This window comes from Balaenoptera borealis, assembly GCF_965194805.1.
Source record: "Balaenoptera borealis genome assembly, chromosome: 4".
NCBI lineage: Eukaryota > Metazoa > Chordata > Mammalia > Artiodactyla > Balaenopteridae > Balaenoptera > Balaenoptera borealis.
In genome coordinates, this window is record NC_138861.1 from 44,833,142 (window position 1) to 44,857,371 (window position 24,230).

At 40.4% G+C, this 24,230-nt stretch overlaps 1 long non-coding RNA gene across 1 annotated transcript in view; it reads left to right on the top strand.

Annotated features, from left to right (window-relative positions):
• LOC309628461 overlaps window positions 1-24,230 on the top strand; it is a 731,364-nt gene that overhangs the window by 16,098 nt on the left and 691,036 nt on the right. The window lies entirely within an intron of this gene.

The window sequence follows — 24,230 nt, forward strand, 5'->3', positions numbered from 1 at the left end:
ACAGCATATAGATGGGTCTTGTTTTTGTATCCATTTAGCGAGCCTGTGTCTTTTGGTTGGAGCATTTTATCCATTCATGTTTAAGGTAATTATCTATATGTATGTTCCTATTACCATTTTCTTAATTGTTATGGGTTTGTTTTTGTAGTTTCTTTTCTTCTCTTGTGTTTCCCACTTAGAGAAGTTCCTTTAGCATTTGTTGTAGAGCTGGTTTGGTGGTGCTGAATTCTCTTAGCTTTTGCTTGTCTGTAAAGCTTTTGATTTCTCTATCGAATCTGAATGAGATCCTTGCCAGGTAGAGTAATCTTGGTTGTAGGTTCTTCCCTTTCATCACTTTAAGTATATCATGCCACTCCCTTCTGGCTTGTAGAGTTTCTGCTGAGAAATCAGCTTTTAACCTTATGGGAGTTCCCTTGTATGTTATTTGTCATTTTTCCCTTGTATATTATTTATCGTTTTTCCCTTGCTGCTTTCAATAATTTTTCATTGTCTTTAATTTTTGTCAATTTGATTACTATGTGTCTCAGCATGTTTCTCCTTGGGTTTATCCTGCCTGGGACTCTCTGCACTTCCTGGACTTGGGTGGCTCTTTCCTTTCCCATGTTAGGGAAGTTTTCGACTATAATCTCTTCAAATATTTTCTCTGGTCCTTTCTCTCTCTCTTCTCCTTCTGGTACCGCTGTAATGCAAATATTATTGCATTTAATGTTGTCCCAGAGGTCTCTTAGGATGTCTTCACTTCTTTTCATTCTTTTTTCTTTAGTCTGTTCTGCAGCAGTGAATTCCACCGTTCTGTCTTCCAGGTCACTTATCCGTTCTTCTGCCTCAGTTATTCTGCTATTGATTCCTTCTAGTGTAGTTTTCATTTCAGTTATTGTATTGTTCATCTCTGTTTGTTTGTTCTTTAATTCTTCTAGGTCTTTGTTAAACATTTTTTGCATCTTCTCGATCTTTGCCTCCATTCTTTTTCCGAGGTCCTGGATCATCTTCACTATCATTATTCTGAATTCTTTTTCTGGAAGGTTGCCTATCTCCACTTCATTTAGTTGTTTTTCTGGGGTTTTATCTTTTTCCTTCATCTGGTACATAGCCCTCTGCTTTTTCATCTTGTCTATCTTTCTGTCCGACCTGTGTATATGTTCCAGCTTTATGACTTCTAGCTGTGTGACCTTCTCTATCTCTCAGCCTCAACTGTAAAATGGGGATAATTACAGTATTCATCTCATAGGGTTGTTTTATTTAATGTGTTAATAAATGTAAAATATTTAAAGCAAACTCATAAGAGCTTATATTTATTATAAAGTAAATAAAACTCTTAGAATAGGTTCTGGTAAGCAGTAAGAACTCAATAAATGTAAACTATTTTATTATTAGTCACATAACTCCCCAGATAATTCATAAAATTTATTAATCATCCTCTAAAGAAGCAAGGCCTGGTTTCTGTTTCCTTCCTTTTATTTTACTTCTTCTAACTTGAACTCTTGCTTTGCTAAATTCAAACTAGGAAGAGAGCCAGCACCAGAGGACTTGAAAGAAAGATAAGTGCATTAATGGTAACAAAACGATTCAAATATTAAGTTTAAAAAAGGAGACTGGTTCCCCTTTCTTTGTTCACTAATAATTAACTAGATTGTAACTCCTTGTGCATGGTTCTTTTGCATGCCTTTAAGTACCTAGGAATTAATATTTGCAGTCATCCTGTGTACCAGCAGGCTTTGATTGGATGGTATTTATAACTATACAAAACAAAACAAAGCAGGTTCCTCATGGTCCTGGCTGGAGAAACAGAGCTGACCTTCATACAGTTCTCTAGCTCCTTGGAAGAGAATTTGGGGGCTCCCATATCTTTATCTTGTTGCATTTTTCCTTCTCAAACTCAGAATTTGGAAGGGAATGGGGAGTGCAGGGAGAATCTTTAAGTTTTTGGCACAAACTCCAAAAACAGAGGGAAGGAGCTGAGCCAGCAACCGTAAACAACATTTTGCGGTCGTGGTTGTTGGAATCGATCTCAGGGGGACCTGACGTGGGGCCTCAGAGCCGAGCTGGGCGTGGTGGGGCCAGGCCAGCAGGGGGCGTGTGGGCGCCATCACCCCGCGGGTTGGCAGAGTGGGGTGCGGGCATGGACGCAGGCATCTGGGCTTCCCAGTGTGCGGCCATGTGCAGGGCCCTGTGCGTTGCACCTGTTGAGGGTGACTCTCCCGCCCAGGCTCGGGGTTCCGCAGCCGGCCGCCTCAGGCATGGGGCCCTGCACACTGGGCACCCAGGCTGAGGCAGGCGCAGGTGCCAGTAGGGGCTGGAGGGCCGTGCCGTGCTCCGCTCCGTGCTCTTGGGCTGCGCATCCGCCTTCTGGGGACACACGGTGGTGTCAGGTAACTGAGCAGCGGCCCGCGATCCCAGAAGGAGAGGCGGGAAGGGAGGCGCACCGAGTCAGCTGCGGCCCTGGAGAGAGACCCCAGGTCTGGGCCCGAGCGGTGGCACCTGGACTCTGCCAGGCCGGAACCTCACCACATGCCCAGCTCCAGAGGAGGGTCGGCCACGTGCACCATAGTGCAGCCTCTCGCTGGCCAGGCGAAGTGCCTGCCTTCTCCACTTTCCTGGCCCGTGATAGTCAGTCCCTCCCTCCCCACCCCGTCTTCAGTGACTTTCCTGTTCTAAGCCTCATCCAGCTCCTTTTAATTCATCCCCTGCTCTTCTTCCCTTTAGAAATCTTCATTTCCTAGTCTGCAAAATCATTCAGCAGACATTGGCAACAGAGTGGATTCCTTAAATGATCCAGCCTCTTTGGCTGTTGGGGGTTGTGAGTTTGAGGGGAGGGAAAGGGACTGTTTATACCTGAATGGTTTAGGACTTTCTTGTGCCTTTGGCCCCCTAAAAATTTTGTTTGAATTTTTTAAATTGAAAGTGAAAATATATCTTCCCTCTCTCCCCCTTTTTGAGCACCTTGATAAGTCAAATAAAGGAAAGAGGATGGGGGATCTGATCCCCTCTATTCAAGTCCTGATTACATGTAGTACTAGTAACATATGGTAATCAGGCCTGGGGGTATTGATTCATCTAATTATTTACATGGGAATCATCTAGCAAAACACAATGAACAGAGAATTCATTTTGAGGAGATGCAATATTTCTTTGCATCGAAGTGTTTGACACCTGGGCCTGCCCTGGTTGCAGAGTCTGTCTATTTGATTTGAGGACCATTGTCTCTGTCATGAAATGCAAACCATTGTCTGACTGTCATTGTGCCCAAAATTCTACTGACATTTATTCCTGTTGGTTTGTGGTCTTAGTGTTCTTTTAGAGCCCTCCTCATGCATGGCAGTTACCATGGGAAGGGTGGCATCATAATAGGTTACTGTAGAAGAGCCTGATCTGGGATTCAAGAAACAGGGCTAACTTCTGAAGGCCTGTGTTCAGTGCTTTCTTCTGGGCCCAGTTCTGTTGCCAATTGGCTATTTGACCTTGGTTGTTCAATTTATTTAATCTCTCAGAACCTTGTTTTTCTCATTTCAGGGAAGCTAGTAGTACTACTAACCTCCATCCATTGGCCAATGACTGTGCCAAATTCAGTGGTCAATCTTGGCCCTCATCCTTCTTGACCTATCAGTGGTATTGGACCAAATCAATCACTCCCTCCTTAAAATGCTTTCTTCTGGAAGTCTTGTGAAGATTTCTGCCTTCCTGCTTGCCCACTCCTTCTCAGTCTCCTTGACTGGATCCTCTTCGTTTCTAGAAGTTAAGGTGTGGAGCGTCCCAGGCCTCTCCTCTGTCTCACCTACTCTTTAGGATTGATAGACTCCACATTTATGCCTCCAACATGGACTTGTCCTCCTGTAAAATCCGTATTCAGGTATCCTGCTGCCTTTTTGATATCTTTTGTAAAAGGCATCTGAGAAATAACATGTTTAAAGCTGAACTCCTGATCTTCACCCCCAGATCTGATCCCCACCCCCCACTCTCAGTCTTGTCCATCTCCATAAATGGCAACCCTATCTCTCCATGCTCAGGCCAAGACCTTTGCAGTCAAATTTGTCTTTCACCATCATTCTAGTATATAGCACCATCCCTCTAATTGGACTATAGCAATAGCCTCCTGCCTAGTCTCCCCTTGCCCTTCTGCAATCTGTTCTCCTCACAGCTGCAAGAGCAATCATGCAAGTTAGTCATGTCCTGCATCGGATGAAAACTGTACAATGGTTTATCTCCTTCAGAGTAAAATCCAAAGTCCTTCCAGTGACCTAAAAGACTATGTGATTTAGTCTGGCCTCATCTCTTTCTTGCCACCCTCCCCTCCCACTACTAACACTGCTAGGGGCTTCCCTGGTGGCACAGTGGTTAAGAACTCACTTGCCAATGCAGGGGACACGGGTTTGAGCCCTGGTCCGGGAAGATCCCCCATGCTGCGGACAAACTAAGCTCGTGTGCCACAACTACTGAGCCTGTGCTCTAGAGTCTGTGAGCCACAACTACTGAGCCCGCATGCCACAACTACTGAAGCCCACGCACCTAGAGCCCGTGCTCCACAACAAGTGAAGCCACCTCAATGAGAAGGCTGCGCACCACAATGAAGAGTAGCCCCCGCTCGCCGCAACTAGAGGAAGCCCGCGCACAGCAGCAAAGACCCAATGCAACCAAAAATAAATAATACATAAATTAAAGAAAAACACTGCTGGCACATTGACCTCCCAGCTATTACTCCAATAGGCCAAGAACATCCCTGTCTTGGGGACTTTGCACTTATTAGTCTCTCCATCTGGAACACTCTTTCCTCAGACAACTGATGGCTGGCTCCACTTCCTTCTGCTCACTCAAATATCTTACAAAACACACATGCCCTTGACCACTGCACATCCAATAGGTACAATTCTACCCAATCCCTCTTGGTACCTCCTAACCCCTTACTTTGCCTTATCTTTCTCCAGCGCACTTGCCAAATATCTGTTGGAATTTTTTTTCCTCTTCCCACCCCCTTCCCAGAATGTAAACTCCAAAGACAGTTTTGATCACTGCTGTGTCTCCAGTGTCTAGAACAGTGCTTGGCATATGTCTTAGTCTCTTTGGGCTACTGTAACAAGATACCAGAGACCAGGTAGCTTACAAACAACAGAAGTTTATTTCTCAGGGTCCTGGAGGCTGGAAGTCTGAGACCACGGTGCCAGCATGGTTGGATGAGGCCTCTCTTCCAAGTCAAATGTTCCTTGCTGTATTCTCACATGTCAGAAGGGGCTAGGGAGCTCTGTAGGGTCTCTTTTATAAAGGCATTAATCCCATTCATGACCTAAACACCACCCAAAGGCCCCACCTCCTAATACCATCCCAGTGGGCATTAGGATTTTAGCATATGAATTTTGATGGGGACACAAACATTCAGTCCAAAGCAGCAGGTAAAGTTATCAATACATCTTTATTGAATGAATGAGTCTGTAAAGTGATTTGTAATATTTATATATTACATAGGCCCATAGGCCATATTCTTAAGACTCTAAGTTTAGAAGCTTCTAGGGCACTGCTGTGGGGTGTGGGGGCTGAGACCCAGGCCTAGTTTTGTATTCTTATGGGTGGAGATTTAAGGATCATAGTCTATAGGACTGCTACATAAATGGAGACAGCCTCAAAACCTTCTTGAGGATTCCCAAGCACTCCTACTTAGGTTGTGATGTGCCTTTTAAGGTGTGATGTACAACACCTTCTTTAATACGTGCAGCTTCAGAATGACTTCAAGAACCCAGGTACCTGCTGAGGTTTCCCTAGATCCACACCCCACCTCCCTGACAGCCCCGCCTGAACAAGGCTAGGCTCCCTAGGGGCCCAAGCAGAGCACACCACCTGGTGTTGAGAGGGAGATGATCCCAACGTGTGAGGGTTCAACCAGGACAGAGTTGTCCTAGACCTGGAGAAGAGATGGGTGTACTTGACCTTGGGACATTACACTTGAAGAAGAGACTTCTTCAGTTAAGAAATTGGGTATGGGGCTTCCCTGGTGGTGCAGTGGTTAAGAATCTGCCTGCCAATGCAGGGGACACGGGTTCGAGCCCTGGTCTGGGAAGATCCCACATGCCGCGGAGCAACTAAGCCCGTGTGCCACAGCTACTGAAGCCTGCACTCTAGAGCCCACGAGCCACAACTATTGAGCCCGTGTGCCACAACTACTGAAGCTCATGTGCCTAGAGCCCGTGCTCCACAACAAGAGAAGCCACCGCAACGAGAAGCCTGCACACCACAACAAGGAGTAGCCCCCGCTCACCTCAACTAGAGAAAGCCGCGTGCAGCAACGAAGACCCAATGTAACCAAAAATTAATTAATTAATTAATTAAAAAGAAATTGGGTATGGTCAATAAATGCCTTTATTTTTCAATAAAGTAAAGACGGCCTGGTAAGCACTCACAAGACTGGGACCAGGTTTTATTCATTCTTGCTTGGTACAGTGCCTCTCACACACAGTATATCCATCATTTATTGTACATTGATTTATTCTTTAGGAATATCTATGAGTCTCATATTTATTCATCAGGAATTCTGGAACATCTACATAATTTGAATTGTTTTAGTTTAGTATTTACTTAACAATAAATATTTCTTGAGCACCGTACTGGGCCTTGGAAATACAAAACAGAATACAACCTATTTCCTGAACCCAAGATCATTTCTACTGGTCTTTGTTTTATCTCCAGGTTTATAACAAATTCATCATGTTGTTTACCTTTCAAAAACCCAGGGCTCTCAACAAACAACAATAACTTTTTAAAATGTAAATATAAACCATAGAGAAATAATTTAAGATGATTATTTTTATATTCTCATCTCTATTTACTTTTTTAAAAAGTTCTAATTAACACAGTGTACAAGCAATGTCATTCATTTAATTCTTCAGTAGCCCTCAGCCCCATAGTTAGAGTGGGACAAAATCAGATCCAACTCCGACCCTCAGCTCTATCTCCACAGAGGGTGAATTCAGTGAGGATGCCTTACAGCCCTTGGGAGAGAGGCATCTAGCTAGGTCTCTGATGCTTCTGCATCCTTGCACCTTCCCTTTTTGGCTTGGGCTCCTTGCATGTTCCTGTGCACTGTGGGGAAGGCAGACTGACAGCCAGTTCTGCTCCTTCTTGAAATTTTCCACTATGTCTTCCACTTGTTCAGATACCTTTTTTCAAGAAGGCAGATTTCGTGAGCCACTTCATTTGCTTCTGGACTATTGAAACTCTCACTGGCAGATATGATGATTTAAGAATCTGAACAAGGAAACATTTAAAAATACATGATACTCATTTGCAATGTGGTTTCCATCTCTATCTTGGAGTTTGCATTGTCTCTGCAGCCTATGGTGGTCATGTGATTATCTGTCAGCCGCAAAGCGGGCTTTGTCTGATCTTTGTGGCATCCATTTGTTCTTGTTTTGCTTTTCTCCCTTCCCACAATATTCCCACGATCGCAGACACAACCACTTGTTATGACTTGTTTGAATTTTGCACTTTTACTAAACATCTTGACCTGAAATCCCAAAGTGAGATTTGTCATCATTCTCTGAAATCCCTAATGAAAAGATTCTGTTGCGTGCAGTCTGTAGAACAGTTTAATTGGAGACTGACGGACGTTTCATCAGATGGTTCTGCTTCTCATCTCAAAGTAGTTTCTGTTGACCTTTCTGAGCTGAAATGTCCTGGAGAAATAACATAGAATTAATTATAGAACAATTTGTCTTTCAATAATTTCTCCTCATATTTTAAAGGGTTTTTTGTATGTATATCACATCATGTCTGAATTTACTCTTATGATTGTAAAAGCCATCCATCTGTCTTATAGCATACTGTAGCTGCATTATATAGGGAAAAATGTGTAAATGACTTCTCAGTAATTAAGCAATACTTCTACACTGCACTTATTTTATGTATTCACATAAGGCTTTGCTGTGCCAAGGTCTCTGACGTAGTGGAAAATGTTTCCCTGTGAAAAACTTTTACATAGAATCTTTACAGTAGGTCTGGGAATTTCAACAGGTCAGAAGAAAGGGATTCTATGGCAGTTAATAAGAAATTAGAGGTTTAAGTACTCCTTGGTTATGCATAATAACTTATGAAAAATGAGAGATATGATGTGAAGGAACCTTTAAGAAGAAGAACTGTTTTGAAATATATTCTCTTATTCATTCAGCCCTTAATTCAACCAACTTTTGCTAAGTGCCCATCGAGTACAGTACTGGAGACTTCGGGACCCCACATTAAGACAAAGCTCCTACCTTTAAACATACCACTGTTTAGGAGGAAACAATATCTTTTGATAGTATTTTTCTTTAGACTTTTTATACCTCTGTTTTGCATTTTGGGAACTGCCTTTGAGGCTTTTAATTAGGAAATAACTTAAAGACAGCCAATTATCTTAGAACCATGGAAGGAGCAAAACTAGGGGCTTGGTCAGAGCAGATTTCCCCTTTGACCTCTCATATTTGCCTCAGACCAAGTTTCGTGAGGGGCAGTGTTGATTTTTGCCTGAATTGATTACAAGCTTGGAATAGCAAAGATTTAACACCTGATGAATTAGAAATATATCATTTCTTTTACCAAGAGATCCTTACCATTTGAGGGAAATAATTTTTGGAGCACATTGGGAATAGGAATATCTGCTACCACTGCTATAGATATGTTTCTGTTTTCTTGTCTTTTCTGTTACCCTGCAATAATTTACTTTTCCTTTAATCAGCAGGGTTCAGTATGTGGATTTTCACCCTAAAATGACAGTGCTTAGATGTAAAGTACAATGACCAAAAACTCATTGCAATAGAAAGGGTTCCCAGGGCATAACCCCAAAAAGCATAAGTATATAGCTACAGCTTCTGTATTTGGAAAATGTAAAGCAAATGAGATCTTACACATTTTTTCCAATTTTGATTAAATTATTATTAAACTTAAATTTTAAAAAGTAAATTACACTTTGTGCTTTACTTCCAGTTCCTCAGCTACTATACGGAGAGCAGCTGGATTATTTGTTTTTGATTATCTCTCAGAGATGTGTCTGCTAACTGCTACAAAAGAAAAATCGTCTGTAAGTTAAGTACTGTGGTCATTTTAATGGCCATGTAGCCACACATGGCTAATTATACGAGACAATGTTTATGTGACTTATTGTAAGACTTTAAAATGTGAGGTCTTCTTGTTATTGAGAAAAAATGTAAGTCATTTGGCTATTTACCATCAGTTTGTCAGAATTGTCTTAAGGAAATATAGCTAACTGCGGAAGAGCTTTGCTCTGAAAGATGGATAGTACAGCCTTATGTATAACATACACAGAAAACTAAAAGCCTAAATGCCCAACAGTAAGGAAGTGATTAAATAAATGATGAGAGATCAAGGCAATGAAAGCTTATATACCCACTAAAATTATGTTTATGAAAAGCTTTATTAGCAAGGAAATTTGTTTATGCTGTCACGTATGGTGCGTGATAAATGTCTTAGTCTTAACTTTGAAATATTTCTGTTAGTTTTATTAGTTCCAGTGGATTAAATTTTCTTATATTAATATGTAGGGTCTAGATGTTGGCCTGAGGCATGGACTATCCCAGTAGAAATTCCATTCAGACTAGAGAAACATTCACATGATTTAGCTTGTTAGAGAATATGTAAAAGTCTTAGTACAACTTTGTTATTTAGTCTATGTAAGTACCTGCTTTTACTTGGTAGAATTAATTTTTTTTAAATGAACCCATATTAACATAACTAATTATCTAGTTTGTGCTTTAAACTATAGTTTGACTGAAAATGAGATACTTTTGAATAACTCCATCACTCCTGGTAACTCTTACCCTAATCTACCTTTTTGGTCTCCTGCATCTGTTTCTATAATCTATCAATTACATGTGAACTCATTGGCTTCTACTGAGAATTAGTGTTGGATTTTCATAATGAATGCTCAGGGCATGTATAGTGTTGGAAATTTTAGATTTTAATGGAACTTTGGAATTAAAATTGCTAATAGATCACAAAAGAGAAGTGATTACTTTTTAAAGTTATTATCCTTATTTCATCACTTTGGTGCTGATGAAAGTTCCATTTATTTTGAACATAATGTTAGACCTTTCCATTGATTGATTGTAAACATAAATATTACAATTACTTAATATTTAATGTAGTTTTGCAAGTAATTAAAAGATTGATTAGTCTGTTGCCTTTGACTTGATTACATACATTTTATAGTGCATAACACATTTATTTTTATATTTTAAGACATGGACTATGTTCCTGATTTTGTACATGGTTCCATATATAAAGGGCATTCATCAGAAAAGTAATCTGAAAAATGTTTGTCATTAAATCATCTTAATTTCCTGTTTTCAGTGCCATGTCAACTTTTAAGAATGAGAGGATTTATATATAAAAAATATATAGGGGCTTCCCTGGTGGCGCAGTGGTTGAGAGTCCACCTGCCAGTGCAGGGGACATGGGTTCGAGCCCTGGTTCGGGAGGATCCCGCATGCTGCGGAGCAACTGGGCCTGTGCGCCACAACTGCTGAGCCTGTGCTCTAGAGCCCGTGAGCCACAACTACTGAGGCCCGCTCGCCTAGACCCCGTGCTCCGCAACGGGAGGGGCCACCGCAGTGAGAATCCTGAGCACCGCAACGAAGATTGGCCTCCGCTAGCCACAACTGGAGAAAAGCCCACGCACGGCAATGAAGACCCAACGCAGCCAAAAATAAATAAATTAATTAATTTAATATATATATATATATATATATATATATATATATATATATAATAAAACTGTTTGATATAGTCACTAAAAGTAAATAAATAACTCAATGAACATTTATTAAAAGGGCTTTATTAGCCACATTGATGTAGTTCTGAGGAAAGAAGGCAGTTGCCATTACAGAAAAGAATACTTGAAATATGGCCACTGTTAACTAACCAGCATATTTGGGTTGATTTCTAGTCAGAGGGTTAGAATTGTGGTTGTTTGCTCTCTTTCACCCTGGGTCTTCTGCGGCTCAGTTCAAATCTTACTAAGATGATTTGCTGGACTCAGGGTGAAACTTGTGGATTTAGGACGCATAAAAGGTGCCGACCATACTTGAACCAAATCCAGGGCTCTGGCCTCATTATCACAGTGCTGTTATTTATTGGGCTAACAAAGAAAGTCTTGCAGTTGGGTACAGAGGTGGCATTACTGAATATTTCTTTTTTAAGTACTGAAAATGTATCTCTGCTTAAGAAGGATAAATCCCTTAGAGTATGTTGTTATTTAAGATCATAAGATGAAGAGCTTTGAATAATTAATAGTCTGGACATAGTTATACCCGTTAGTTTTATTGTTGATGCACTTCATAATACACCAGTTAGGAGGGTCTGGTTTTTTAATATCATTATTTTCCACCAGGAGGAGCTATATCCCATTTAAAAAAATTAGTTACCCAGAAAAAGTAAGGCAAAAACAAAGCAAGGTGTCAGACTTACCAAAACTTCTCATGAACCCCAGGTATTGGTTATTTATATTGTCTAATTCTGGAATAATAAAATATCTAGTAATCCACAAGAATTAATACCACTCTTGCTACGTGGCAGAGAGCAAGATGTTCCCCTACAAATAAGGCCCGAGATACTAACTCTCCTTAGAGGAGAGGGTGGAAGCAGAAGCAGGTTTAGAGCAGGGAGCTTCATTCAGTGGAAGTAGCAATTGAAGCCCTTATTGGGAAGGATTTCTGTGCGAGGGTGAGAATGGATATGAAGGAGGGTAGGGCTGAGCTTTAGGGAAGCCCTGGGAAGAGGAGGGGGATGGAGGTGGTGAGCCCTTGCAGAGACAGGGGAAGAACCTAGAAGTGCAATCACCAGAACTCAAGGAGGAAGGAGTTTTAAGAAAGTGTTGGTGGGTGGAGGGAGGAGGGAAGGAGGTTAGGGGTGGGTTCAGATGTAGCTGAATAGGTTGAGGAGAGTGAGAACAGAGAAAGAATGTTGTCCTCTGTTAGAGGATGAGTGGGTATGAATTCTAGCTGCATATACTTCCTCATTCTCTGGACAGTTAATAGGAGTGATAGCAGAACACTCAAAGCTCTGCAGATATTGTCTGATGGCTCTTGTCATTAACCCCACCTCTCCCCACACGCGAAAGTCCATAGAGAGTCTGACCCCGCAGACACAGCAGTTGTACAATAAGTGGGAAGAGTGGGTTTTCATCTGGCCTCTGTCACTAACAAGCTGTGGCCTGGGACAAGGCACTTAGCCTCTCTGCACCTTATCGTCTTCATCTGTAAATGATGTGATTAGATGAGGTCAAGGTTTCTTAATCTGATTTCCAAGGATGGGCTTCAAGGAATCTGAGATTCCCCCTAAATTATAAACAAAAAAGTGTTTTTCCCTCTAAGGAGAGGATCCATAACTCTTATCAGATTCCACAAAGGATAATGAACCTTAGAAAGATATGAACTAGTGGAATAGGTGATCACTAGAGTCCTGTCTTCTATAGAATTCTGGAATTTTGTTCACCTCTCAGGCTTTAGTGTTCCACATGGCCTGTCTCAACAAATCACTGTCAGAGATGGAGTTAAAGATTGGAGCTTCTGAAAGGTAGTTGATTGGATCAGTTCTCTCTAGAGGATTATTTAGAAAATCCAGACAATTTTAAAGATGAAAACTAATTATTTCTTTAATAGCCCACAGATATTTTTATTAAGACCTAACTTTTACATCTCGGTTCACATCAGTTACTAGCCATGCTTCTGAGGAGCATAAACACCAGAAGTGGCTGCAGCCACTTAAATATTGTACAGGGATGCCATTGCCTGTGGTGTGCTTGCCTCTAAAACGAAAAAAAAATGTAAACAACATAAAAGTAATGTGAAGGGAAAGCAGTTCATTGAATGTAAACTGGTGATGGGACTCAGGTCAGAGTGGTTGCCATGGTGTTTCTATTCTGGCAGGTGTGCGCATGATCAGCAATGCTGGGGGTACCAATCCTCTGGAGTGTGCTGCTGCCCTTGACAAGATGGCCAGGAAGGCTGGCATCAATTTGAAAATAGCAGTTGTCACTGGAGATGACATCATGGGAGAGGTTACTGACATTTATGTGATACCTCCTAAGCAAGAAGTTATATCATGTGATAAACAATTACCATAATTTAATTTGGTCTAATTATTGGGTTTTGGTATAACTCAGGACTGAGCTCTAGAAATCTCTTTCTGATCTGTTACTTTATAAAATCTGCCTATAAAAGCTGCCTAGATTGGTTATCCATTTATGTCTATTATTTATGTTTAAACCACTTATGTCTGGTATGAAAGATTTATTGATTCATTGAAGCCAGTGTTTAAAATGACTCTGGACCCTTCTTTGGACATGAAGGTTAAATTGAAATTGTGCTTCTTACAAAACATAAAGTTATTTGGTATAAGTCATTATCTACCACTCTAATCTTACCATCATTTTGTTACAGCTGATGGATTTTGCTGCAAGTGATACATTCTGTGTCACAACCGAAGGGAAATTAAATTAATAAATTCTTTTATTAACACTTCAGTGTGAAAAGCTGGATGTTTCAGGCAAGCATCATGTTTTGCATGGCACTCTTTCCTTAGTACCATCTGAGCTTGGTTCCTGGTAAAATGCAAAAGATGTAAAATCCCACTTGTGAAATGCAAATATTTTTTGTGGGTCTTTGGTTATTTGTAATATTGGTAATAGCTGTCAGGAACCCACAGAAAACCAACTGACTCATTTTTTGGAGTGTAAACAGAACAAATCTGATAATTAGCTTATCTTCCTAGAGCCAGGCCTGCTAAATGTACTATCTGCAGGGTTAGATTTATGATTTGTGAAAACTGCTGTGGAGAGAACCTTGGGAGCCATCCTATTTCTGTGTAAATAGTGTATTGTTAGTTTATCTGTGTCCTTCTTCTAAAACAGAGGTTCTTATTTTTACACTACTTGAAAAGTAACTGCTATGAGTGAATTTGCTGCCATAACTATCTATTGATATATTTTAAATCTGATGCAACATTAACATGTGACAGACTTCTGTTTTAATAATTCCAATGTGATGATGAACATGCTAAATCTTATCCAAGGGAATTAAACTGTAGGCATGTTTTTCTCTTATGGAAAGGAAGATACTCCTCGGGAGATTTAAACTTATTTAATGTGTTTACAGAAAACAAATATGGAAACAGTAATACCTTGAGAAGCAGGTCCCCCCCTTAGGAATAACAACATTTGACCTTTCATAGCCTAAACCTACTCCCTGTTGTAATGGTAACTGACACAATATAAAATATACTTCTCATAATATATAACATGTTCTTATATGTTCTGTATTTTATATATATGTTTTCTATTACATATATGTCATCGTGTATAACACCAGATTCCACTTACGGTGGAGCAGTCCCAGCTTTAGCTTTTGGTGATGGAGTTCCTTTTGGCTTTGGTGCCACTCTGAGCCACGCACAGGCTTGAGAGTAACAGAAAGTGTCCTTGGCAGCTTTGGAGCCTCTGCAACGCGATTACATATGAATGACCATAGCTAAGCAGCTTCAGCTGGTGCTCTGGGGGTTCACACAATTTTCAGGTCCTTTGTCGCGGTTTCCATAGCTCTAGCCTGAGCCCGGCTGGGGGAGGGTATAGAGATCCCCCTATAACCATGTTCTCTCTAGTGCTCAGCCTGGGAAGGCATGCCTGTGTCAGGGGTCCCTGAGCACAGAACCTCATGATTATGGGGAGAAATACCAAAACAAAACTCATGTCTTTCAGGGACACGTATTGGTAACTTTTATTCTTAACTTTGCAGGAAGCATGATTCTTTACTGGAGATAAATTGCTATAGAACCTTTCAAATTTGGTAAATCACTTTGTAAGAACAAGAAGAGATTATCTGTCTATTTACACCAATCCTATGAGACAGATACTATCAGTGTCCTACTTTAAAGTGAAGGGAACTTGGAGAAGCCAGGGGGTACCCAAGGTCCAGAGCCCGCAAGGTTCTGGCTTCCTCAGCCTCTCTTTGGTTTACGTTTCTCATCTATCAAGTGGGGGATTGTAATACCTGCCTAGATGAAACATTGAATGAAAAGTCCCTGAAACAGAATACCTTTTTCAATACATATTAATTTCTTTATTTCAGCAATTAAATGTATAGGATTCTACTTACATATTACATGTTTTTATTGCTTTAGCATGTGTAATAAAAAGTAAGATTTCTATGAATAAAGATTTTAAACTTTTTTTTGCAAAATATTTATAGAAGGAGACTCTGCAAGGATCAGCTATCACAGATATAGAGAGTGGGAAGAAATTTCCAGACACAATTAAAAGCATGAATGTGTACCTTGGTTACCCAAGGTCTTCTCTTAGGTTCTTTATTTCTCTCCCTCCCTCTCTTGTCGATCCTTCCTCCCTTCAGAGGTAGCTGGATACATATGGCTTCAAAGTGATGGTCATTTAAAAAGCCTTTCTCTCAGGGTGCCCAGGTAGCAGCAAGAACTCTTAGGAGTATCAAAAGGACTTTCTCAAAGAACAGACTTGTGGTTGCCAAAGGGGAGGGAAGGACTGGGAGTTTGGGGTTAGCAGAGGCAAACTATTACATATAGGATGGATAAACAGCAAGGTCCTGTTTTTACCCACATCATTTTATGACTGGAATTACTTGAAACATATTGTGTCATTGGATGAAATGATAACATTGGCCATTTTGCTTCTTTTAGTCAAAAGCTTTCATCTGACCTGGATTAAAAACAATGATGTCCTACTTCCCAAAGAGCAAGACCAATAAGCAGGGCCCTGGATCTTGGTGCCAACTTGGTTCTGACAGGGAGGTGTGTGGACAGTGCTTGGTGCTGGGACCCCACATTCATGCTGTGAGTTTAAGGGGAGAGCACATTTATCAGCTGAAGCAAATCATCTTTGTTTTACTTACTAACACACAGTTAATTTTCTCTGGCCTTTTCAAAATGTTTCAGCTGCCAATTTGTTAACTTTAAAACATTAAAAGCAATCCAAAGTAAATAAATTTTTTTCCTATTTGAGGTTAATACCTAGTGTACCAACAGGCACACAGTGAATTTCAAATCCAATTTTATAGAATGATAATGTTCCATTAAAAATGGTAGACATTTTGTTGCTCTTGTTAACCAAATTATTCAGAGATGACCGCGTGAAGCTGGTTTATAAACTGAGATGTGTGGTTGCTATAATAACTTCTGCACCTTTATATTCAATATCCCCAGATTTTTTATTCAATACCTTGCAATTCTTTAGAATCTTAGGGTAATTAGAAAAGTCTTTACTGAGGACCTTCTGCATCTTTGGGGAGTATTTCGCTTAAGTTAATTTTTTTTTTTTTTCCCCACTGGGAAAACTGTCTGGACTTTATTTTGTAGACTGAATTTAAAATACAAATTCAATGCCTTTAAGAGCAAAAAACCAATACAGGTTTTTTTAAATTGAAATATATTTGACATACAACATTGTGTACATTTAAGGTGCAAAACATACTGATTTAATACATTTCTACATGATAATATGACTGTCATTGTAGCAAGGGTTACCACCTCTATCATGTCATATTATTATAATAATAATTATTTTTTAACATCTTTATTGGAGTATAATTGCTTTACAATGGTGTGCTAGTTTCTGCTTTATAACAAAGTGAATCATTTATACATATACATATATCCCCATATCTCTTCCCTCTTGCATCTCCCTCCCTCTACCCTCCGTATCCCACCCCTCTAGGTGGTCACAAAGCACAGAGCTGATCTCCCTGTGCTATGCAGCTGCTTCCCACTAGCTATCTATTTTACATTTGGTAGTGTATATATGTCCATGCCACTCTCTCACTTTGTGCCAGCTTACCCTTCCCCCTCCCCATATCCTCAAGTCCATTCTCTAGTAGGTCTGCGTCTTTATTCCCGTCTTGCCCCTAGGTTCTTCATGACCATTTTTTTTGTTTGTTTTTTAGATTCCATATATATGTGTTAGCATATGGTATTTGTTTTTCTTTTTCTGACTTATTTCACTCTGTATGACAGTCTCTAGGTCCATCCACCTCATTACAAAAAACTCAATTTCGGGCTTCCCTGGTGGCGCAGTGGTTGAGAATCTGCCTGCCAATGCAGGGGACACGGGTTCGAGCCCTGCTCCGGGAAGATCCCACATGCCGCGGAGCAACTAGGCCCGTGAGCCACAACTACTGAGCCTGTGCTCTGGAGCCTGTGCTCCGCAACAAGAGAGGCCGCGATAGTGAGAGGCCCGCGCACCGCGATGAAGAGTGGCCCCCACTTGCCACAACTAGAGGAAGCCCTCGCAGAGAAACGAAGACCCAACACAGCCAAAAATAAATAAATAAATAAACAAAGTAAACAATGCCTTAAAAAAAAAAACAAAAAAAAAACTCAATTTCGTTTCTTTTTATGACTGAGTAATATTCCATTGTATATATGTGCCACATCTTCTTTATCCATTCATCTGTTGATGGACACTTAGGTTTCTTCCATGTCCTGGCTATTGTAAATAGAGCTGCAACGAACATTGTGGTACATGACTCTTTTGAATTATGGTTTTCTCAGGGTATATGTCCAGTAATGGGATTGCTGGGTCATATGGTAGTTCTATTTTTAGATTTTTAAGGAACCTCCATACTGTTCTCCATAGTGGCTGTATCAATTTACATTCCCACCAAAAGTGCAAGAAGGTTCTCTTTTCTCCACACCCTCTCCAGCATTTATGGTTTGTAGAATTTTTGATGATGGCCATTCTGACTGGTATGAGATGATATCTCATTGTAGTTTTGATTTGCATTTCTCTAGTGATTAATGATGTTGAGCATTCTTTCCTGTGTTTGTTGGCAATCTGTATATGTTCTTTGGGGAAATGTCTATTTAGGTCTTCTGCCCATGTTGGATTAGGTTGTTTGTTTTTTTGATATTGAGCTGCATGAGCTGCTTGTAAATTTTGGAGATTAATCCTTTGTCAGTTGCTTCATTGGCAAATATTTTCTCCCATTCTGAGGGCTGTCTTTTCATCTTGTTTATGGTTTCCTTTTCTGTGCAAAAGTTTTTAAGTTTCATTAGGTCCCATTTGTTTATTTTTGTTTTTATTTCCATTTATCTAGGAGGTGGGTCAAAAAGGATGTTACTGTGTTTTATATAATAGAGTGTTCTACCTATGTTTTTCTCTAAGAGTTTGATAGTGTCTGGCCTTACATTTAGGTCTTTAATCCATTTTGAGTTTATTTTTGTGTATGGTGTTAGGTTAGGGACTGTTCTAATTTCATTCTTTTACATGTAGCTGTCCAGCTTTCCCAGCACCACTTATTGAAGAGGCTGTCTTTTCTCCACTGTATATGCTTGCCTCCTTTATCAAAGATAAGGTGACCATATGTGCGTGGGTTTATCTCTGGGCTTTCTATCCTGTTCCATTGATCTATACTTCTGTTTTTTGTGCCAGTACCATACTGCTTTGATTAATGTAGCTTTGTAGTATAGTCTGAAGTGTGGAAGCCTGATTCCTCCAGCTCTGTTTTTCTTTCTCAAGATTGCTTTGGCTCTTCGAGGTCTTTTGTGTTTCCATACAAATTGTGAAATTTTGTGTTCTAGTTCTGTGAAAAATGCCACTGGTAGTTTGATAGGGATTGCATTGAATCTGTAGATTGCTTTGGGTAGTAGAGTCATTTTCACACTGTTGATTCTTCCAATCCAAGAACATGGTATATCTCTCCATCTGTTGGTATCATCTTTAATTTCTTTCATCAGTGTCTTATAGTTTTCTGCATACAGGTCTTTTGTCTCCTTAGGTAGGTTTATTCCTAGGTATTTTATTCTTTTTTGTTGCAATGGTAAATGGGAGTGCTGTCTTAATTTCACTTTCAGATTTCCCATCATTAGTGTATAGGAATGAAAGAGATTTCTGTGCATTAATTTTGTATCCTGTTACTTTACCAAATTCATTGATTAGCTCTAGTAGTTTTCTGGTGGCATCTTTAGGATTCTCTATGTATAGTATCATGTCATCTGCACACAGTGACAGCTTTACTTCTTCTTTTCTGATTTGGATTCCTTTTATTTCCTTTTCTTCTCTGATTGCTGTGGCTAACACTTCCAAAACCATGTTGAATAATAGTGGTGAGAGTGGGCAACCTTGTATTTTTCCTGATCTTAGTGGAAATGGTTTCAGTTTTTCACCATTGAGGATGATGTTTGCTGTGGGTTTGTCATATATGACCTCTATTATGTTGAGGTAAGTTCCCTCTATGCCTACTTCCTGGAGGGATTTTATCATAAATGGGTGTTGAATTTTGTCGAAAGTTTTCTCTGCATCTATTGAGATGAACATATGGTTTTTCTCCTTCAATTTGTTAATATGGTGTATCACATTGATTGATTTGCGCATATTGAAGAATCCTTGCATTCTCTGGATAAACCCCACTTGATCATGGTGTATGATCCTCTTAATGTGCTGTTAGATTCTGTTTGCTAGTATTTTGTTGAGGACTTTTGCATCGATGTTCATCAGTGATATTGGCCTGTAGTTTTCTTTCTTTGTGACATTTTTGTCTGGTTTTGGTATCAGGGTGATGGTGGCCTCGTAGAATGAGTTTGGAAGTGTTCCTCTCTCTGCTATATTTTGGAAGAGTTTGAGAAGGATAGGTGTTAGCTCTTCTCTAAGTGTTTGATAGAAGTCACCTGTGAAGCCATCTGGTCCTGGGCTTTTGTTTGATGGAAGATTTTTCATCACAGTTTCAATTTCAATGCTTGTGATTGGTCTGTTCATATTTTCTATTTCTTCCTGGTTCAGTCTTGGAAGGTTGTGCATTTTGAAGAATTTGCCCATTTCTTCCAGGTTGTCCATTTTATTGGCATAGAGTTGCTTGTTGTAATCTCTCATGATCCTTTGTATTTCTGCAGTGTCAGTTGTTACTTCTCCTTTTCCATTTCGAATTCTATTGATGTGAATCTTCTTTTTTCTTGATGAGTCTGGCTAATGGTTTATCAATTTTGTTTATCTTCTCAAAGAACCAGCTTTTAGTTGTACTGATCTTTGCTATAGTTTCCTTCCTTTCTTTTTCATTTATTTCTGATATGATCTTTAGGATTTCTTTCCTTCTGCTAACTTCGGGGTTTTTTTGTTCTTCTTTCTCTAATTGCTTTAGGTGTAAGGTTAGGTTGTTTATTTGAGATGTTTCTTGTTTCTTACGGTAGGATTGTATTGCTATAAACTTCCCTCTTAGAACTGCTTTTGCTGCATCCCATAGGTTTTGGGTCGTCGTGTTTTCATTGTCATTTGTTTCTAGGTATTTTTTGATTTCCTCATTGATTTCTTCAGTGATCTCTTGGTTTTTAAGTAGTGTATTGTTTAACCTCCATGTGTTTGTATTTTTTACAGATCTTTTCCTGTAATTGATATCTAGTCTCATAGCGTTGTGATTGGAAAAGATACTTGATACGATTTCAATTTTCTTAAATTTACCAAGGCTTGATTTGTGACCCAAGATATGATCTATCCTGGAGAATGTTCCATGAGCACTTGAGAAAAATGTGTATTCTGTTGTTTTTGGATGGAATGTCCTATCAATATCAATTAAGTCCATCTTGTTTAATGTATCATTTAAAGCTTGTGTTTCCTTATTTACTTTCATTTTGGATGATACGTCCATTGGTGAAAGTGGGGTGTTAAATTTCCGTACTATGATTGTGTTACTGTCGATTTCCCCTTTTATGGCTGTTACTATTTGCCTTACATATTGAGGTGCTCCTATGTTGGGTGCATAGATATTAACAATTATTATATCTCCTTCTTGGTTTGATCCCTTGATCATTATGTTGTGTCCTTCTTTGCCTCTTGTAATAGTCTTTGTTTTAAAGTCTATTTTGTCTGATATGAAAATTGTTACTCCATCTTTCTTTTGATTTCCATTTGCATGGAATATCTTTTTCCATCCCCTCACTTTCAGTCTGTATGTGTCCCTAGGTGTGAAGTGGGTCTCTTGTCAACAGCCTATATACGGGTCTTGTGTTTGTATCCATTCAGCCAGTCTATGTCTTTTGGTTGGAGCATTTAATCCATTTACATTTAAGGTAATTATCAATATGTATGTTCCTATGGCTTTTTTCTTAATTGTTTTGGGTTTGTTATTGTAGGTCTTTTCCTTCTCTTCTGTTTCCTGCCTAGAGAAGTTACTTTAACATTTGTTTTAAAGCTGGTTTGGTGGTGCTGAATTCTCTTAGCTTTTGCTTGTCTGTAAAGGTTTTAATTTCTCTGTCAAATCTGAATGAGATCCTTGCTGGGTAGAGTAATTGGTTGTAGGCTTTTCCCCTTCATCACTTTAAATACGTCCTGCCACTCCCTTCTGTCTTGCAGAGTCTCTGCTGAAAGATCAGCAGTTAACCTCATGGGGATTCCCTTGTGTGTTATTTGTTGTTTTTCCCTTGTTGCTTTTAATATTTGTTCTTTGTATCTAATTTCTGATAGTTTGAATAATATGTGTCTTGGCGTGTTTCTCCTTGGATTTATCCTGTATGGGACTCTCTGTGCTTCCAGGACTTGATTAACTATTTCCTTTCCCATATTAGGGAAATTTTCAACTATAATCTCTTCAAATATTTTCTCAGTCCCTTTCTTTTTCTCTTCTTCTTCTGGGACCCCTATAATTCAAATGTTGGTGTGTTTAATGTTGTCCCAGAGGTCTCTGAGACTGTCCTCTATTCTTTTCATTCTTTTTTCTTTATTCTGCTCTGCAGTAGTTATTTCCTCGATTTTATCTTCCAGGTCACTTATCCGTTCTTCTGCCTCAGTTATTCTGCTATTGATCCCTTCTAGAGAATTTTTAACTTCATTTATTGTATTGTTCATCACTGTTTGTTTGCTCTTTAGTTCTTCTAGGTCCTTGTTAAACGTTTCTTGTATTTTCTCCATTTTATTTCCAAGATTTTGGATCATCTTTACTATCATAATTCTGAATTCTTTTTCAGGTAGACTGCCTATTTCCTTTTCATTTGTTAGGTCTGGTCGGTTTTTACCTTGCTCCTTCATCTGCTGTGTGTTTCTCTGTCTCCTCATTTTGCTTAACTTACTGTGTTTGGGATCTCCTTTTCGCAGGCTGCAGGTTCGTAGTTCCCATTGTTTTTGGTGTCTGTCCCCAGTGGCTAAGGTTGGTTCAGTAGGTTTTGCAGGTTTCCTGGTGGAGGGGACTAGTGCCTGTGTTCTGGTGGATGAGGCTGGATCTTGTCTTTCTCGTGGGCAGGTCCATGTCTGGTGGTGTGCTTTGGGGTATCTGTGGCCTTATTATGATTTTAGGCAACCTCTCTCTAATGGATGGGATTGTGCTCCTGTCTTGCTAGTTGTTTGGCATAGGGTGTCCCGCACTGTAGCTTGCTGGTCGTTGAGTGGAGCTGGGTCTTGGCGTTGAGATGGAGATCTCTGGGAGATTTTTGCCGGTTGATATTACGTGGAGCTTGGAGGTCTCTTGTTAACCAATGCCCTGAACTTGGCTCTCCCAGCTCAGAGGCACAGCCCTGACACCTGCCTGGAGCACCAAGAGCCTGTCATCCACACGGCTCAGAATAAAAGGGAGAAAAAAAAGAAAGAAAGAAGATGATAAAATAAAATAAAATAAAGTTATTAAAATAAAAAATAATTATTAAAAAAGATTTTTCAAGTAACAAAAAAAGACAGAAAGAAAGAAAGAATAGAGCAACCAAACCAAAAAAAAATCCACCAATGATAACAATCACTAAAAACTATACTAAAAAAAAAAACAAGAACAAAAACAAAAAACGGACAGAGAGAACCCTAGCACAAATGGTAAAAGCAAAGTTATACAGACAAAATCACACACAGAAGCATAACATACACACTCACAAAAAGTGAAAAAGGGGAAAAAATATATATATCGTTGCTCTGAAAGTCCACCTCCTCAATTTGGGATGATTCTGTGTCTATTCAGGTATTCCACAGATACAGGGTACATCAAGTTGATTGTGGAGATTTAATCTGCTGCTCCTGAGGCTGCTGGGAGAGATTTCTCTTTCTCTTCTTTGTTCGGACAACTCCTGGGGTTCGCTTTTGGATTTGGCCCTGCCTGTGCATGTAGGTCGCCTGAGGGCATCTGTTCTTTGTTCAGACAGGACAGGAGAAGCTGATTCGGGGGCTCTGGCTCACTGAGGCTGGGGGGGAGGGAGGGGTACAGAATGCGGGGCAAGCCTGTGGCAGCAGAGGCCGGTGTGACATTGCAACAGCCTGAGGCGTGCCATGTGTTCTCCCAGGGAAGTTGTCCCTGGATCACGGGACCCTGGCAGTGGCAGGCTGCACAAGCTCCCAGGAGGGGAGGTGTGGATAGTGACCTGTGCTTGCACACAGGCTCTTTGGTCGTGGCAGCAGCAGCCTTAGCGTCTCATACCCATCTCTGGGGTCCGCACTGATAGCCGCAGCTTGCGCCCATTTCTGGAGCTCCTTTAAGCAGCACTCTTAATCCCCTCTCCTCGTGCACCAGGAAACAAAGAGGCAAGAAAAAGTCTCTTGCCTCTTCCACAGCTCCAGACTTTTTCCCGGACTCCCTCCCGGCTAGCTGTGACGCACTAGCTCCCTTCAGGCTGTGTTCACGCAGCCACCCCAGTCCTCTCCCTGGGATCCGATCTACAAAGCTGGAGCCTCAGCTCCCAGCCCCCACCCGTCCCGGTGGGTGAGCAGACAAGCCTCTAGGGCTGGTGAGTGCTGCTCGGCACCGATCCTCTGTGCGGGAATCTCTCCGCTTTGCCCTCCGCACCCCTGTTGCTGCGCTCTCCTCCGTGGCTCTGAAGCTTCCCCCCTCCACCACCCACAGTCTCCGCCCGTGAAGGGGCTTCCTAGTATGTGGAAACCTTTCCTCCTTCACAGCTCCCTCCCACTGGTGCAGGTCCTGTCCTTATTCTTTTGTCTCTCTTTTTTCTTCTTTCTTTTGCCCTACCCAGGTACGTCGGGAGTTTCTTGCCTTTTGGGAAGTCTGAGGTCTTCTGCCAGCGTTCGGTAGGTGTTCTGTAGGAGTTGTTCCACATGTAGATGTATTTCTAATGTATTTGTGGGGAGGAAGGTGATCTCCACATCTTACTCCTCCACCATCTTGAAGCTCCTCCTCCTATGTTAATATTTTTATAGTAATTTCCCCTAAAATTAGGTGGAGTAATCCTTTCCCAGTCAAATTCCCAACTCTTGGTGTGCCTCCATTTAATTCTTTAGGGGCTTGAGGTTCTTTGTTGTAAAATATTCTCAAGTCAAATTGGGG